This window comes from Capsicum annuum, unplaced genomic scaffold, assembly GCF_002878395.1.
Source record: "Capsicum annuum cultivar UCD-10X-F1 unplaced genomic scaffold, UCD10Xv1.1 ctg81901, whole genome shotgun sequence".
Lineage (NCBI taxonomy): Eukaryota > Viridiplantae > Streptophyta > Magnoliopsida > Solanales > Solanaceae > Capsicum > Capsicum annuum.
Window position 1 is genome coordinate 25,429 of NW_025892656.1, and position 6,702 is coordinate 32,130.

The following is a 6,702-nucleotide window of genomic DNA, read 5'->3' on the forward strand; positions in this document are numbered from 1 at the left end:
GTGTGTGTGTGTGTGCGCATGTATTGTAGTATATATATTGCAGTAGATATTTTATTTAAAGTAGTACATATATTGAATGGTACGTATATATGTGCATATATTTTCTATAGATTCTAAAGTCTAAAGTTGTATATATAACGTATAGTCGTATACATAATTACATGTGTAATTGTGTATATGTGTATATGTTTTTTAAATTCTAATGTAGTATATACTATATATATATAGTGTATATATATTGTGTGTATATTGTTTAACCTATTTAAAATATATATAGGTGGATATATATAGTGTATATTGGAGAAAAAACTTTTTTTTTTTTTTTTAGGTTTTGACCGGTTTGACCCGGATTGGATCGGTCTGTGTAATGGGTCAGTCTCGAGTTATTTCTTAAAAAAATATTATATCGGACCGGCCCATTAAAACAGATTCAGAACTGAATCGACTCACGAACCGGTTAAAAGCATAGGCCGGTTTCGAGTTGACCCAGCCCGGCCTTGTTGATAAATTTAAATTCAAGAGCTAATCAAGGTATGAGTGTTGCTACCGTGATGATTAGAAATGTTACTGGTAATTTTTTTTGTGTGCTTTTACCCGTTCAAACTAATATATATCGAGAGATAATGGCTGTTCTATTAACTGCAACTAAATAGAAAATCTCCACCGCGCCGAGGTCCAGGGACACCATATCTGGTTCTTGGTAATGCCATCTGTCCTTTTGCACCTCATCCACCGTATCCAATAAAATAAAAACTTGTGTGGCCGTCAATTAATGTAGAATATCATCTTTCTTCAAACACCCGTCATAATGGTGTGGCTAGGGTCTAGAAGGAGAACAAATTAATAGGCTAATGGGATAATTAGCTCCCCATTATGAGTGACGCCATCCCAATAAATATTTCCAACAAGAACAATTGCAATTACTACAAATTTGAAAACACAAAGAACATAAAATCAACCAAAACCAATAATTTGTGTCAAAGGCAAACCTGTTGAGCCACAAGGACTTCATCAAGGACTTTCCCACATAAACTACAACATCCACAATGTTTAGAGAAGAAAAAGTAATTAGAATTAATCATGAATTACAAAGAGTTGAATTCATAAGGAAAAACAAAATCTTAAGAAAATAAAGCTTACATTTTGTCACCATAATAGTTGGGTTGGATGAATTTTGCACAATAACTGCACCAATAATTATTGCACCAAACCATTCTTGAATAATCTGAAAAACATAAAGATTAATCTTGAATTAAGAAAGCTAATTTTCCATAACCAAAATGTTGAAAAGAGGAACAAAAATTACATAAGTTCCATAAAATTTGGACCACGACTAAATTATCTATTGTTAGGAACTAACTTGACTTAAAAACCTTTTAGAATGATTCAAATATTTCATCATTGTTAAACCCAGCAGTACCACAATCAATGGTAGAGTCAAGAATTATATAAGAAAATTTAATTTAGATGCACGCAAACTAATCTGAGCATACGATTATTAAATAAAAATATCAATTTCTTCAAGTATAATTTTAAAAGTAAATAAAAAATTTACCCAATTGTACTGTATAACTTTTAGACGAAGAAAGAAATTATCTGCTACCCAACCGTCACAATAAACTTACAAAAACAGTTTTTTACTTACACATTTTATGGTGTATTTATAACTAGAATTTTAGGAGGACGACTAGCTAATTCAACCAATAAAATCATTTTCCTAATATAATGGCTACTTTACACCAAGTTTATAGGTCTTTTCTCCAACCACTAACATGTTTGCTTTCTCGTTCTGGGTAATGACCGGCGGAAAAAGAGGGAAAAATAAACCGTACATGTTCTAAGCAGAAAATTAGATAAATAATATCACTACCTTCTTTGGAAGAAATTAAATTAAGTTCAAATTATAAAATAAAAGGAGTAAGTGGAAGGAGTTTAAATTCGTCACAATAAAATTAGTGGTTTAAAGTCCAATTTTAATATGAGGCGTCAAATATATATTCATAATAAAAATATTATCAATAATTTAGAGTTATTTTTTTATTTTTACATATTATTTTTTTTAGTATAGTATTCTTAGAGGATATTAAGAATTTAACTTAACATAGTAATATTATCTATAATCTATAATATATATCTATAATATATAATCTCTCTATATATATATTAAAAGTGTGAAAATCTTTATAAAAGTAATTTGAACCTTTTGCCCTTCATTAAAAGTCCCCTCCTTACACAAAATCGTCTTTTCACTATTTCGTCAAATTATTATTTAGTTATTATTAATATTAAAATCCTTATTTGAGTTAGGAAAGAAAGTTCTAAATCAATTCAAATCTTACCTTATATTTAATTTATTAATAAATTAAATAAGTAAAAAATAATACTGATTTGAATTGAAAAGAAGAAGAAAAAAAACGTCCAAAGTAAAAAAGAGAACAAAAAAAATAGGAAAATACATAAATGGAAAGAAAACTAAATTGAATTGAAAAGGAAGAAAGAAAACGTGTGGAGGAAAAAAGGGAAAAAAAAAAAGAAAGTAAAAAGAAAAACAAAACAAAACATACAAAAAAAAAAAGACCACAAAGGCTAATTTATCTATAATTAAAAGTGTGAAGATTCATATAAAGGTGATTTGAAGAAAAATACTTCAAAAATATGATAGAAAAATACTCCTAAAATAGGAATCTATTAAGAAAATATTTCTATAAATATTGAGATACACGTTAAAATACCGAAGAAATCGGTTTACTTATTGAGAAAATATGATTGATGCTTATCTAACTTGATTCGGTCATATGTCTAGATTGATGGATGCTTAATTTTCTAACCCTCAACTTCGTTACTATTTTTATCAACATAATAGAAATCAATGTGCCTGTATATATATATATCTTCTTTGTTTTTATTCAAGTCATTCTTTACGGTAAAAATTTTCGCTAAGACAAGGATTATTTTCATCAAAGTTAAAGTTTTGTGATCACTATTGTATTATTTTGTTGTTGTTTACAGATCGTAGATGAATTTACAGGTCGTAGATGAATGTCGATCGGCTTTGAGAAATTTTTTTAGGTAAAGGTTAGGTTGTATTGTTTTTATATCTCTGTTTTGAGAAATTTTTTTGCTTAAAAGTAAGGTTTAGTTGTATTATTTTGATATTTCTATTATCGTATTATTTTGTCATAGTTTACAGGTGGTAGATGAGTGTTAGACGGCTTTGAGAAATTTTTTGTGTAAAGGTTAGATTTAATTATATTATTTTGATATTTTTATCATCGTATTATTTTGTTACAGTTTACAGGTGGTAGATGAATGTCGATTGACTTTGACAATTTTTTTGGTAAAGGTTAGGTTTAATTAAATAAATTCTCCAAAAGACGTTGAATTTAATTATTGTATTCATCTTTATTATTTAAACAAATATCCTATTTAGTGTAACATTTGAACTCAATAAAGTGAGGTACAGGCCTGAGGCACGTACACCTAAGCTAGTTATTTATAAAAGTAAGGACTAATTTTAATTAATATGTTAGTTATTGGTTTGCAGTGTATTACACTGAATGTTATTGTGAAAACTTTATTTATTAATATGAAGATTTGATAAAAAATTCTGAAATATTTTAATAAAAAGTAGGTCGTTCTTCTTTCTTTCTTTCTTTCTTTATTTATTTATTTATTTATTTAATTTTATATCTTTTATATTTTACAATTTCTTTCTTTCTTTCTTTCTTTATTTATTTAATTTTATATCTTTTATATTTTACAATCTTTAATATTATTTTAAGTAAATTTAAAATCATAAAATTCATATAAAATTTTTGAGCCCTCAAAATTATCAATGCATAAAACAAACTGTTTACTACCCCTGAAGGAGTTGAGAAAATTTTCAAGGAAATCGTAACTAAATTAGGTTTTCTTGAAGGAATCTAGCTTGTTTCATTAAACTAAGATGAACTTGGTACTTTACCAGAGAGAAAGAATAACTAGTGTTCAATTTTATTTTTTTAAAAAAACATTTTCCAAAGTTCCTTTCTTAAATAAAAAAAGTGAAAACAAAAGATTTTTTTTTCTTCCTAATGTAATAAAAGCAACAACACGTTCACTGTATTTCTACAAAGTGAGATCTGGGGAGAATAAGTATACATAATTCATACTTCTATCTTAGAGGTAAAGTAGAAAGGTTGTTTCAATAGATCTCCGATGCAAGGGAATATCAGTCTAAAAATTATATAATATTATAAGAATAAAAAGCAATAAGTAGTATCACAACAACAAATAGTAACCAAAACAAGACTACTACAAAATAATATTATCCTCGATCTACCCGATACTACAACATCATCAAAGGTCCAGGAACAAGAAACGACAAGCACAACATCACGACCATTAGTACGGGCAACAAAAAAAAACATACCTTCCTACAAACTTTCTATCCTAATTCGTTTCCTCCATACCTTTCTATCTAGAGTAATGTAACTTGGCAAGTATGTAATTGCTCCGTCGCCAGGCTTGCGCCTCACCCTGTGCTAAATAGAATGTCTCGCGTCACAACGCCTTTTAAAATATTGGTCCTGTCTAGTCACCTCCTTCCAAGATTTTTTTGATCTACCTCTACTTCTCTTAAATCTATCCATAGTCAACCTCTCACATCTTTGCACTAAGATATCTGTGCATCTCCTCATCATACGTCGAAATCATCTCAACCTCACTTCCCATATATCATCTTCCATCGAAATCCCTCTTACTTATATTGTATAACCTCATTTTCGTCCTATCTTTCCTAATAAATCCATGCATCCATCACAACATCTTCATCTTCTTCATCTTCATCTTTTAGATAAGATAGTTTTTGACTAACCAGCACTCTACCTTGTACAATATAGTTGGTCTAGCCACCACTTTGTAGAACTTGCCTTTAAGTTTAGCTGGCACCTTCTTATCATACAAAACTCCTACTGCGATCCTCTATTTCATCCACCCTGCACCAATTCGGTGAGTGACATCCTCGTTAATCTCCCTATTTCCCTAGATAATTGACCTAAGATACTTAAAATTATCTTTCTTTTGAATAACCTGACCCGAGTATCAAGCCTCACTACTACACTACTCATGCGTAACCTTTTTAAAATTTGTACTTTAAATATGTCATCTTGATCCTATTCAATCTGAATCTTTTAGACTCCAGGGTCTATTTCCACATCTCTAACTTAGCATTAACTTATTCGTGAGTCTCATTAATCAAAATAACACCATCTACAAATAAATGTATGTACCTATATCACCTCACCTTGAATTTTTTGCATCAATACATCCATCTCCAAGGCAAATAAAAATTTGACTAAGGGTCGATCCTTAGTACAACCTAATCAATACAGAAAAATGATTCGATGTTTCTCCTATTATTCTTACTTGAGTCTTGGTTCAATAGCACATGTCCTTAATCGACCTAGTGTACACTACAAGTACACTTGTAGCTCTAAGCATCTCTAAAGAACCTCCTTGGGGACTTTATCGTAAGTTTTTTATAGGTCATGAACACCATGTGTAAATCCTTCTTCTTCTTCCTCCTATATTGGCCTACCAGGCTCCTTAAGGTATGAACGACTTCTGTAGTCGAGATTCTTGGCATGAATATGAATTGATTCTCAAAAGTATTTACAATCTTCCTCAACCTCAACGCTCCACCACCTCTTCCAAACCTTTGCCTTAACAACTTGATACCCCTATAGTTGCTACAATGGTGAATCTCACTCTTATTCTTGTACAACAGAATCATCGTACTTCATTTTCAAGCTTCATGAATCTTTGTCATCCTAAAAATGACATTAAATAACTTGATTAGTCACTCCATATATATTTTCCCACTCGGCTCTTTCAAAAATCCACTTGAATCTCATCTGACCTAGTGGCTCTATAAAATAGCCTAATATTACTTGGCTTATCATGGACTATTTATTACAAAATGGGTCCAAAAGTGACCTAATATGAAAAAACAGCCCATTTTGCACTTTTAGCTATGCACCTCTAATGCTCCAAGCTATCATCCAAACACAATGTTGCTCAATGGGCCCTTAGATTGTATCATCGGATATAGTGCCTCATGTGTGCCAAGCTATCACCAAAACATGTATTTGCTTTCCTATCGTGATCAAGTTTTGGATCCTTAGGTGTTGTCCATGAGGCACAGTTATTAAAAGACTGAAACTAATTCGACTTTTATCATCCTCCCATTCTAGAAAAGGATTCGACATCGAATCCAAATATTTTATAGACTTGTCATCACACGTTCCAAGTTTGGAATCCTTTGTTAAGAACTCTATTAGACCTTCAAGTATATTTTCATAATACACTCTCCTTGAATCCTCCTTTGAAAGTATTTGTTCATGACCCTGCACAAGAGAAAGTGTGGTACTAGGTAAAATGCAAGTATCACGATTAGTAGACCTAAGGTGGAAAAAGTTTTCGCTTAATTAGATTTGGAGGGGTGGGGGGGTTCGAACAACATTTTATGGAGCTTTATTTATATTGGTTTGGATTGAGAGAATATGTTCTTGAGATCTTCGAGCACAATTTTGGTGAATGATCCTCGGTGTAGTTATAATAGAAACATTTTGTCCAGTTGAGGTGTCTTGGAGTAAGACATCTTAAATTTGTTATCCTTCGTTTCATATGTGACCAATCCCCAATCAATCCATTCACATCTTG

The 6,702-nt window shown here is 30.7% G+C and overlaps 1 long non-coding RNA gene across 1 annotated transcript; it reads right to left on the reverse strand.

Moving 5' to 3' along the window:
- Positions 1-310: 310 nt before the first annotated feature.
- Positions 311-1,719, reverse strand: LOC124895408. Its single transcript, XR_007051697.1, has 4 exons — positions 1,556-1,719; positions 1,141-1,225; positions 990-1,032; positions 311-824 (listed from the first exon to the last, which is right to left on the reverse strand). It is a non-coding gene; the product is annotated as an uncharacterized LOC124895408 (long non-coding RNA).
- Between the last annotated feature and the right edge of the window lie 4,983 nt (positions 1,720-6,702).